Source organism: Cnephaeus nilssonii, assembly GCF_951640355.1.
Source record: "Cnephaeus nilssonii genome assembly, chromosome: 15".
NCBI classification, from domain to species: domain Eukaryota; kingdom Metazoa; phylum Chordata; class Mammalia; order Chiroptera; family Vespertilionidae; genus Cnephaeus; species Cnephaeus nilssonii.
Genome location: NC_137086.1, coordinates 19,834,559 through 19,846,822, shown reverse-complemented (window position 1 = coordinate 19,846,822; position 12,264 = coordinate 19,834,559). Strand labels below are relative to the sequence as shown.

At 42.8% G+C, this 12,264-nt stretch overlaps 1 long non-coding RNA gene and 1 pseudogene across 4 annotated transcripts in view; one reads left to right on the top strand and one right to left on the bottom strand.

The window, feature by feature from the left end:
• The first annotated feature begins 207 nt into the window (after window positions 1–207).
• On the top strand, window positions 208–885 carry LOC307112070 (ferritin light chain-like; annotated as a pseudogene). The gene has a single exon. The product of its transcript is annotated as a ferritin light chain-like (transcript).
• Window positions 886–5,973: 5,088 nt separating this feature from the next.
• LOC307111987 overlaps window positions 5,974–12,264 on the bottom strand; it is a 44,682-nt gene continuing 38,391 nt past the window's right edge. For all 3 annotated transcript variants that reach the window (XR_013814648.1, XR_013814649.1, XR_013814650.1), the window contains exon 4: window positions 5,974–12,093. This is a non-coding gene — a long non-coding RNA (uncharacterized lncRNA). The remainder of the gene's footprint in view (window positions 12,094–12,264) is intronic.

Below are 12,264 nucleotides of genomic sequence, written 5' to 3'. Positions count from 1 at the left end.
AATGTGTGGTACAGGCAGTGCCCTCGGCGGTACCGGGTCTGTCTCCTGCTTCAACAGTGTGTGGACAGAACAGACCCAGGGACACCCCTTCTTCCGGCCTCCAGCCACCCTCCTGTGTCTTATCCAGTCACCACCTTCAGAACCACCTTTGAGACAAGACAACACACCGGTTTCTTTTCTACCTTAACTCCTTATTGCCCAACAACCATGAGCTCCCGAATTCGTCAGAATTATTCCACCGAGGTGGAGGCTGCGGCCAACCGCCTGGCCAACCTGCATCTGTGGCCTCCCACACCTACCTCTCTCTAGCTTCTATTCCACCAGGATGATGTGGCCATGGAGGGCGAGGGCCACTTCTTCCGAGAGTGGCTGAGAAGAAGCTCGAGGGCGCTGAGCATCTCTTAAAGTTGCAAAACCAGCGCGGTGGCCACATTCTCTCCAGGACGTGCTGAAGCCTCCCCGAGATGAGTGGGCAAAACTCAGGATGTCATGGAAGCCACCCTGGCCTTGGAGAGGAGCCTGAACCAGGCCCTCCTGGAGCTGCAGGCCCTGGTTCTACCCACAGAGCCTCAGCCCTGTGACTTCCTGCAGAACCACTTCCTGGGTGAGGAGGTGAAACTCATCAGGAAGATGGGCGACACCTGACTCACCTCCGCAGGCCGCCGGCCCCCAGGCTGGGCTGGGTGAGTGTCACTTCTACAGACTCACCCTCAAGCACGACCAGGAGCCTTTGGAGCCCAGAGGCCCTTGAGAGGCCCCTCTGCATCCCCCTGGTGTCTGGCTTTTACCTGAGTCTCTCCCTGAAACTACTAGCCATTCTTTAACCACCCTGAAGCCCTCTCCCATGCATTGGACCAAATGAAACAATAAAGCTTTTTGCAGCAAGGAGGAGGAGGAGGAGGAGGAGGTAGAGGAGGAGGAGGCAGAGGAGGAGGAGGAGGAGGGGGAGGAAGGGGAGGGGGAGGGGGAGGAGGAGGAGAGAAAGAAGTATGTGGTACATATGTACAATGGAATATTGCCTGGCCATAAAAGAATAAAGTCTTCCCATTTGCAACAGCATGAATGGACCGAAAGGGTATTATCCTAAGTGAAATACGTCAGTCAGAGAAAGACAGATACCATATGATTTCACTTATATCTGAAATCTAAACAGTATAAACAAACAAACAAAACAGAAACAGACCCATAAATACAGAGAACAGGCTGCTGGTGGCCATACAGCTCCAGCGCAAAAGAGTGAAGGACACAGATGTGTGACTGAGGCCTCGCCGCCTGAGTGACAGAAGGACTCTCAGAGATGAGTCCACAGGTTTCTGTTTGAGTTATTGATTGAGACAGTTGCGAAAGGAGACAAGTATCAATCAGGGGAGTCAAACGAAGCAGTCTTCCATCAGGAGTGCCCCGGAAAACTGTGAGATGAGAATGTGGCTGAGGGTGGAGGTGCTAGTTTTATTTATTAGCAGGCTGCCTGGTAATCCCAAATTGGTCCCAATTCTATGTCCTCAGGGTGACAGTCACAGAAAATAATGTTGAGCTACTTTCCTAAAAGTAAAAAAATATACACAGTATAATTTTGCCTTGCTTTAATTTAAGCTATGCTGATTTTTAAAACCCAAACAGATAAATCTCTGAAGAATTCTTGACTTTATAATACATCTCGCCACAAGATGGCCTTAAAACGTAAGTACATTGTAGTACATTCTAGGCAGAGCTGGACTTAACAAAAGGAGAATTCATCTGCGGCGCTGAGCAGCACATCTGCTATGTAAAGGCAGGCAGCCTTGTAGTTGATCCAAAGTCATAAATAAAAGAAGCTGCAGTCATTCTTCAGCAACATTATTCAATCGGGTAATCTAGAAGAGCACTCTCAACAACCATCTTCCTGTCAGTGGCTACATTATTAGACGGCGGCTTTCCAGTTTCCTGTGTGTTGACAGGAAGCTGATCCCCTGAAGTAGAAAGAATAACACAGTGTATACCCACGGGATCATTCCTTCAGCCCCATTACATATTATTCAGGGCCAGTGTGTCTACACATAGCTACTTCCACTGCAGTGGGAAGGCTGAAGTAACAGATGGGCATGATTTCCAGGAAAGTTCTAGAACGGAGTATTTAGATGATGATTTGGGAGCACTTGGGGATCACTCAGAGTCAGCCTGGGTTCGCTAAATAAATTTTAAATATATAGAAGTGGTATCTTTGTTTATTTTTATTTTTTTTAGAGTTACTATACCAGTAAGGTTGAGAAACCCCATAGACGAAACGTACTCGGATTCTGACAATGCATTTGCAAATGCAATTCTATGGATTTATATTTTCTGTACAAAATGATAGATGAATAGATTCATGTGATCCTGGAGGGAGAGCCCTCATAGTATATCACAGGGCTCTCTCCTACTCAGCACTTTGTCAGTGTCTAGAATCAAGTTTTAGAAAACCCTGTTATCAAAAGTACATAGTCTACAAAGCTAGAAGGTTAACACGTTAGACAACAGAATCTACATTTACACATTTCAGTGGGACAGAAGAACCCAAACAAACAAAATAGAGTTTATAAGAGATAAATATAAAATTTTGCTTCTGGGAATTTATATTAAGACAAAATCTGGCTTAATGGAAGACATGTGACAGACCACTAGGTGTTTTGGTTGGCCATGGGTTTTATTTGGTTGGTTAGTGAGTCATGGATTTTTAAAACAGCAACAAAAGCTAATAGATTCTTGGCCGTTAATATTTATTTTCTCCTTGGTTATCAAGGATTCTTATTTTCTTTATACCCTTCTGAATTTTCCAAATTTTCTACAATGAGCACGTGTTATCTTTATGACTAGGGAAAAACTACTCGTAGTATTTGAAAATAATTGAATGAGTGTCTGTGGAAGTTGGAGCAGGCTGTTCTGTATAGGTTTAGAGGCTGGCAGTAGGAAAAGTGGCTTGAAGTTACAGAAGACAACTTTAGGCTCACTGTCCGGCTCACAGTGGAGTGAGTGCCTACCCCCGGAAGTGTCCACCTAAATGCTGGCTCACTGCAGAGGTGGTGTAGCATAGGGCCGGGGTTAAAAGCTCTTGCTCTGCCAAACTTCCTGGGTTCAGATCTCGACTGTGCCACTTACTATTCCTATGGCCTCAGAGAGCAGTTCCACTCTGTCTCCAACTATGGAAGGTACATGATGGTAACTGTACTTAACCATGGGATTGGGAAGGATTAAATGGGTTGATCCATATTAATGGTTTTAAGACAATAACTGACCTATGCTCAATAAACATTAGCTATTATTATCTGCCAGGAGTGACATGGAAAGGATTTCTGTTTTGCTTGAGAAACTGAACTAAGTGATTATTAAGGGTTCCCTCCCATTCCAGGATCTTAGTGTTCCAGGTGGGAGATCACCCTTCCTCAGGTGGCACTCTCTGATTGCCTAAGCCTGAAGTCCTGAACAGCACCCTCACCTGGAATTAAGTAGGGTTGGGTGACTTGAGGCCTGGCATAAGTGGCTCCCTGTAGGGCCTTTTTCTTGTGTTTTATCACCTGATTTTAAAGCTGGGGGAAATAAGATATCAAGAAAAGCGTATGGAGAAGGCTCTGTGTGGGTTGCTTTTGCAAACATTGTATCATTTAATTCTCATAATACTCTCTGAGACCTGGATCTGAGCTTTTACTCAAGATTAGAGAAATCTGCTTTGGTGTTTCGCTGAGAGCTCCAGGCTGGTCCTTTTACACCCCGGTGGCCTTCCTGCCAGGCCCAGAAGGAGGGAGGTGTTTCAGTTCACGGCAGCACTTTTCTCTGAGCATTTCCGTACTTCTCCCGGCCAACCCGACTGCTGGGAAAAGCTTTGCATTTTACCTTCTCAGCTTTCCGCTTTTCCAAGTTGTGTTTCAGACAAATAATTGTGGTCATTGCCCAATAAAACCAAAGTGCACAAATATGTGAGGGGGAAAAAAAAAAGGCAAGAGGCAGGATTTTCTGAGTGCTTACCAGGGACCTGATACATTATTCTTTTTAAAGCCACCAACCCCAACCCAAAGCCCTTCTCATCTCTCAATTGACAGAACCAGAGCAAACCACTGAGCAGGGCTTCTAGGAGGAGGTGAGGTTTCCCAGAAATAGGAGGTAAATCTCTTCCCCTCTCCATTTTTCAACTGTATATTCAGTCTATCCTTGCCACTAGGGACCCTTAGGATCAACAGTCCTGTTCACTTGTCACCCTACTATAATGGCAATACCTATGAGAATATCTTATTATTCAGCTTTTACTTTACATCAGAGACCAAGGCTAAGATCTGAATTCCCATTAACTTCTCTTGGTATCTTATTTTCCCCAGCTTTATAACCAGGTGATATAAAAAGCATAAGTAGAATGCCGAAAATGGACTACCAGTCTCCTAAAAGCAGTCCCCAGTTTGTTCCTAAGAAACAGCAGTGCTAATCCCAAAGCACTTACTACTTCACAGGGCAAATAAACATGATGAGTCTCTAACCCCAGAGTGCCCTGAGGATTGCTGAAGTGGATCAGACTCAAGAGGTGCCCCACTCCCATCTGAGAATTCCCACTTCCTTCCCTTTCCAATCATTAACTCCTGTCCCACCTACTCTCCGCCCTCACTCCTCACACCTCCTCCAGGTAAAAGTGGGGGAGGCATTCTTGCCCCAAGTGTGCACTGGCCTGTCCCCAGCTGAGTTCAGTGATAAATCAGTCAACAAAAACGTATTGAGTGCCAGCTCTGTGTAAGACTAGATTAAGCCCCTTTCGTTACCTATCACCTGCATAGGTCATTAAGAATGAGGGGGGAAGGAGAAAAAGAATGAGGAACATGGGGAGCATTTGAGTCTTGATCCCCATATATGTCATCAGTTTAGCTCAAACTCTTCCTTCCATCAGGGAAAAAAAGAAAAAAGAATAAAGAACATAACATTTTGAAAACATTTCCTGTAGAAATGCTGAATAATAATGATAACTAATAATAATCCATCAGCCTAAGCAGAAAGCAGACTTTACTCAGATGGATAAAAATTACCTGAGGAGTACAATGAATCTACTGAATAGAGTGAGTCAGCACCCACACACTTGCGCTATTTGTGAAAGTGGCATTCTTTATTCAGCTTTGAAGTCACACCTGGTATTCAAAGCCTATCTGTTTCTCAAACACAAGGCCCTTGCATGCTTTTCCTTTTTAATATACATGTAGCATTGTCTTTTTCGCTGGGATAATTTCAAGGTGTGGGCTCTTTTCTCAACAAGAGCAAGTAAGAGGAAAAATGTCAATGTGATTTTATTGTGTGTTCAATTTATTGATTCATTTCTTCCTCAACCATTGCTGCATGCCTGCTGTGCCGAAGGTATCAATTAACGCCAGGCACTAAGATAGCGGGGTTAATAAGACAGAGTTGTGCCCACGAGTAGCTCACAATTTAGAGAGCACCCACACAAATTATAGCAATTTAGTGTTACAGGTGCCATGACAGAAATTTGTAAAGTCATTATAGTAGAAGCCCAAAAAGCCATTAGAGCACGTTCTCTGTGAAAGGTCATAAAAGACTTCATAGAGGAGATGGCAAATGGCAACTTGGCCACAAGGGTATAACATTTCAGATTCCCATTCAAACACCCCCTTTCTATGCATTCTGTCACTAGGTGGCTAATCTTTCTAGATAGAAAAGAATTTATTTCTGGCAGTAATGATAGACAAGCTGAGGAGGTGTGGTATTGGCTTGATCACATGTGTGAGATGTTTTTCTTTTTTATTGAATTTATTGAGGTGACATTTGTTAATAAAATTATATAGATTTCAGATGTACAATTCTATAATACCTCATCTATGTATTGTATTGTTTGTTTAGCACTCCAAGAGTGAGATGTTTTTAACTGAGGTTTGTGGTTTGCATATTATTCTACAGGAGAATCCACACTCACTGTCCATCTTTTCTGGTTCTCCACTGGCTGACCTGCAAACAAAATAAAGCAATGGCTGTAATTTATTCTGCAAAAATTTTCTGGCTCAGTATCTATTAAAGGTGCGCATCCTACATTTGTGCCTTCGCTATTTAAAATATAGCTGGTGAAATTTCAATAAGCTTTGTAGTTTAATTAATAGTTTTGTACTAATGTTAATGTTTTTACTTTGAAAATTGTACTATGGTTACTTAGATGTAAAAATTGGGGAACTTGGGTGAGGGGATAGATGGGAAAGCTCTGTACCAATTTTGCAACTTTTTAGTAAATTTAAAACTAGTTCAAAATAAAAAGTAAATAAGTATATATGTGAATAAAAATTAGTATGCACATATGTATTATATGAGATCGGTGCTATTCCGTGTATTCCACAAACTATTACCAATCAAACTAAATATGAAAGCAAGAAATAAGAAATATTTATAACAATTTAACATTTCCACAATATTTACGTATATGAACATTTTCCTGGAAATGTAATTTTATTGCATTGGTAGGTCATCTGCTGGCAGAATTCCTCTTGCTCAGGGGAGTTCAGTCTTTAATCTATTAAGACTGTCAACTGATTGGATAAGGCCTACCCACATTATAGAGGTAATCTGCTTTACTCAAAGTCTACTGATTTCAATGTTAACCTCATCCAAAAAAATTTTTACATAAACATCCAGAATAATAATGTTTGACCAAATATCTGGGTTCCATGGTCCAGGAGTGCAGTCACTACAGGACCCTTGCTCTAATTTCCCATGCCAGTAAAGTGATGCTCATGGCGATGCAACACTCTGCATTATATGGAGCAAGAAATGCTGGCTGTTCAAGCTGGATTCCAAAAAAGAATCACTCAATATTTAATTGTGAACATTCGCAGGATACTGGAGTACTCCAGAGAATTTCACAAGGTTAGTCTGTGTTTTATAAGTCCAGTAAAACCTTTAACTGCATGGGCCAGGAAAAGCTATGGGTTGCTCTGAAAGAAATGGGCATGCCTCAGCACTTGATTGTCCGAGTACATAACCTGTATTGTGGACAGGAAGCCACTGTCAGCACAGAATATGGAGAGACAGAATGGTTTCCTACAGGCAAAGGTGTCAGACAGGGGTCCTTCTGTCTCCCTATTTGCTTAATCTGTATGCAGAACATATACAAAAACTGAGCTTTGACTCAGAGGAAGAAGGAGTGAAAATTGATGGAAAAATATCAATAACTTAAGATATGCAGATTATACCACCTTACTGGCAGAAAGTGGCAATGATTTGAAACGATTTCTGATGAAAGTGAAAGAAGAAAGTGCCAAAGCAGGACTGCATTTGAACATCAAGAAGACAAAAATCATGACTATGGAAGAAATACACAACTTTAACATTGACAATGAAGACACTGAAATTGTTAAAGATTTTGCTTACCTTTATTCAGCCATCCATTCAAACAGAGACTGCATCCAAGAAATCAAGAGAAGGCTGAGACTTGGAAAGGTTCATCAAGAGCAAAGATGTGTCACCCAGCCAGTGTGGCTCAATGGTTGAGCATTGACCTATGAACCAGGAGGTCACGGTTCGATTCTATGTCAGGGCACATGCCTGGGTTGTAGACTCAATTCCCCAGAGGTGGGGGTGGAGGTGGGGGTCGGGGGCATGCAGGAGGCAGCCGATCAATGATTCTCTCTCATCATTGATGTTTCTATCTCTCCCTCTCACTTTCTCTCTGAAATCAATAAAAATATATATATTTTTTAAAAAGAACAGGGATGAGTCATTAGAGATCAAGGCTATGATTATCTACACTTCTCATATTCCCAATCGCTATGTACAGATGCAAAAGTTGGGGAGTGAAGAAGGCTGGTAGAAAAAAAGTTGATTAATTTGAGTTATGGTGTTGGAGAACTCTGTGGATACCCTGGACCACCGGAAAGACAGCCAAGTGTCCTAAGAGCAAATTAAGCCTTGAGGGAACATTGTTTGAGGGAAAAAGTGACAAAACAATGGAAGTTGTCTTACTTCAAGTACATTATGAGAGGGTAGGATTCTTTGAAAAACAATGATGCTGAGAAAAATAGAAGGCAGCAGAAAAAGAAGTAGACCAACTATGAGATGGATTAACTCCATAAAAGAGGCCACATGCATGAATCTACAGGAGCTGAACAGGGCTACTGAGGACAGGACATTGTGGACATCACTCATTCACAGGATTGCCAGGAGTCAGAGCCAACACAATGGCATGTAACATGTACACATGGCCCAGCCAAGTTAATACATAAAATCAATCATCATATAGTCCATGACACATTAGAAAAATTTACAAACCCTTCACTGAAGATGATTTAAGAAATATTATACAGGATAACTTTTAATAGTCTACCAAATAGGTGCATTCATTAAAAAAACATTCAGGCCGAAACCGGTTTGGCTCAGTGGATAGAGTGTCGGTCTGCGGACTGAAAGGTCCCAGGTTCGATTCCGGTCAAGGTCATGCACATTGGTTGCGGGCACATCCCCGGTGGGGGGTGTGCAGGAGGCAGCTGGTCGATGTTTCTCTCTCATCGGTGTTTCTAGCTCTCTATCCCTCTCCCTTCCTCTCTGTGGAAAATCAATAAAATATATTTAAAAAAATAAATTATAAAAAAAAACATTCAGACCAAGAATGCTCATTTCATGTGGGAACAGGGTAAAATACTGGAGCAGTGGCCTGGCTAGAAGGGGAAAGGATAGAATCACTTTTTTATTCTCAACAATGAGCCTAAGCCAGTGGTCGGCAAACTCATTAGTCAACAGAGCCAAATATCAACAGTACAACGATTGAAATTTCTTTTGAGAGCCAAATTTTTTAAACTTAAACTTCTTCTAACGCCACTTCTTCAAAATAGATTCGCCCAGGCCATGGTATTTTGTGGAAGAGCCACACTCAAGGGGCCAAAGAGCCGCATGTGGCTCGCGAGCTGCAGTTTGCCGACCACGGGCCTAAGCCATTAAAATCCACCTTTGCCCATTGATACAGTTTGTATTGCTCTAATTCAGAGGTTCCCAAACTTTTTCAATTCACAGCATCTTCATGTCTCAGTAATTTTTTTCACAGAGCCCCTAGGCCAAAAAAAAATACCTAACAGAAATATGAATACAACAGTTAGGTCCTAATAACTTAGCTGTTTGAAAAAAACATACCCAATATAAATAAATTTAAAGAAAAAATATTTTAATTTTATTCTTAACCACAGTTGCCTATAAAAGGGTGTGTAAGCTGAACATCATCTCAAATCTTGGAAACTGTGTAGACACCACCACCTGCACATCTTGCTCCACACTGATTTTCAGTTGGTACTTGCATTTGATAACAACAGCTGAAAACCCCACTTCTCAAAGATAAGGCATCTTTGAAAGGAATGGAGAGCAATCTAATGCTGAAACTATGAATCATCTTGACCTAGTAGTTCATTCACTTGGCATCCAACAGATGTCAAGTATTACCATGTACTCCTTGACATTTAACATATGCCACAGCGCCCATAGGAGTTTGCTGTGATATCCTGGGTACCTGGACCATAGTTGAGGACTCATGGTTCTATTCTTTTTCTATTTTTTATTTTGATCCCTCATTTGCAAAATTATAAGCATCTATTTTAAGTGGCTAACACTCAAGAAGCTGTGTTCTTCCCTCCTCTGTTCTTTGTCTATGGTGAAGGTTATCGAAGACTGGAAGACCCCCCAATGGCCAGTCATCCCAAATATGTGCCTCCAGAGAGCAAACAAAATCTTTGGCTCTGTTGTATATTTAAATAAGAAAACCGTTTTCAACTATGTTCATTTTCTAACAATTAGATCAAGATTGGGAGCAGTACTAAAATATGTATAATTTTGTACCTAGCCCACTAATTTTTAATCATTCTCAATCACATCTTAATCTAATCCTGATTTTTCTATTAAATTGTATGATTTCATTTACCCTAAATTCCTGTCATTGTAGTCAAAAGTCCCTTGGATAACCTAAGTGGCTCTGATAGGAGCACGTTGGGGCTTAAGCACAGCTCGAAATTAAAAGCCTATTTCTTTCCTCTGGGTCAATACCTTCTGTTCATTATTACTGTTGTCAAGATCATAAAAATATGAACTACTTATCCTGTTTGGCTGCAGTCAACAGTTGGGAAGACGGCCTCCCTCTGTCTCCTGTTTCTAGCTTTTTCCTGGCTCATTTTCCATAGGCAGAGCAAAGGGGAGAGACAGACACATATATCTCTATCTTCTACAAGACTGTCTCTTCCCAGCAACAACAAAAAAAGGCTCGCTTGCTTGCTCTCACTCTCCTCCCTTTTTATGAAAATCTCTTAGCTTCTTTTATCTTCTATCGCCAGCTACCCACAGTGGATACAACCTGCCTCTGATATCAACCTGCTGTCTTGAAATGGAGACTATATTCCCTTTCCATGGAGAAATCCGAGCTTATCAGAACATTTAAAAATATATATGTTTATATTGATTTCAGAGAGAGGAAGGGAGAGGGAAAGAGAGATGGAAACATCAATGATGAGAGAGAATCATGGATTGGCTGCCTCCCGCACACCCCGCATTGGGGATGGAGCCCACAACCCAGACCCGATGGGGAATCAAACGGTGACTTCCTGGTTCATAGGTCCACACTCAACCAATGAGCCACCACGGCTGGGCGGAACATACTTCTTAAAACCTCTTTCCTAGTGAACAGAACATCATTGTAGACAGTGGCCTAGAGTGGTTTTGCGCACAGGGACAGGTATCTGATGGCAGCCCTCCACCGCTGTTCCCATTTCCCCAGCTTGATGTGAAACTTCCCATTTCTTTCTTGCTGGAGCTTTTCTGCGAACCAGACGTCAACAAATATATTGGATCCTTTATACTTTAATCTGTTTAACATTTGAAAGTGTTGAAAGAGTTAGGCACATTATTCATTCAACTATAGCTACTTTCTACTTTCTGATTACCTGGGGGAGGGGAGCTCTCAACAGGATACCTGTTTGGAGCAGGTATCCCAGAAGCCACCTCGATCGCTGTGTTTAGGATCCAGCTGGCACACAGCCTTCGTGGGAAGGCTAATGCTTGGTGTTCAGGAAAAAGTAAAGGCCCAGGAAAATACAGGCCCCCAGGGGCCAGAACAAAGCAGCTGAATGATGGTTCCTTCTGGGAGAAGAGGTAGGAGTCTTTTCTTGCCTTGCTCCTGGGGATAGAAGTGAAGTCAGAACTTCTTTGCAACAGTGAGTGACTAATTCCTCATCAGAGGGCCTCGTGCTTTTGCAGAGCTAATTTCATGCGTGGTAAATGAAGGGTCTCTCCAAGTGAGAGCTGATAGAGGAAGAACCAGAGAAAAAGTACAACCGCATCCCTAACCATTACACACATTGGAAAACGGGAGGACATTTTTAGAAGCAAAGAAGAGAAACCGGGCCACCCCCAGATCTTCAAACACATTTTTTTCCTTCCTGACTCATTGGGTTAGGAAAGCCTGGTGAGAAGGGATTAGGAAGCAGGCGAGGGAGCCTGCCTTTTTTGGCAACATGGGGCATTTTGATTTCAGATTCTGCAAATCTTCAAGAACAGACACAGTGTGCTAGTGTTCTAGGCTGGAGGCCAGCAGCAGTTCGGCTGCAGACGAAGCGGGTCAGATGGCTGGTGCTGTCAGCCAGAGACCCAAGGACTTTCCTGGGGCTACACCTCTCCGGAAGTTTGAAGATGCCGGCACAGGTTTGCCTTCTGAAACGTGCAAATGTCACCAGCCGGGAGTGGCAGATGCCAAGAGGCGGCTGAAAACAGATCTCCATCTGGTAATGGGTTAGGCTTCCCGGGACACAGATTAGAATAGTTTGAAACAAAGTGACGGAAGCACCGGCTTGGCTTTTCACATGTTGTTATGGTCTCTGGGTCATTTCCTGCCTTTGGAATTTACTTCCTTTCCAGGTTCAATAAAACCAGATGATTACAAGGCAGAGGTTGGGATTTTTCTTTGCCTCTGGCCCAGTGGAGGGGCAACTCTGTGACTGTGAACTTGAATTTCCATGGTGGTTTTAGCCTCCTGTGCTCCTGTCTGCTCACGCTGAGCCCAGGAGGGTGGAGCCTTAGGAATGGAACAGTAAATTAGGGACGGGAGCCACCTCCAGTTGAGTCAGCTGAATCCCCTTGTTCCTGAAAAACAAAACGGGAAAGAATAGATTGGGACCGGTGCACATGATGCTTTGTGGAGGGGAGCTCTTTACTACAGTTCCCCATGTAGGGATGCAGCCCCCCTTGAAGGAAGGAGGCTGAAACCAGCTCCACATGGCCCCACCCTTGACTTGCTGGAGTCAACCAGCAGGC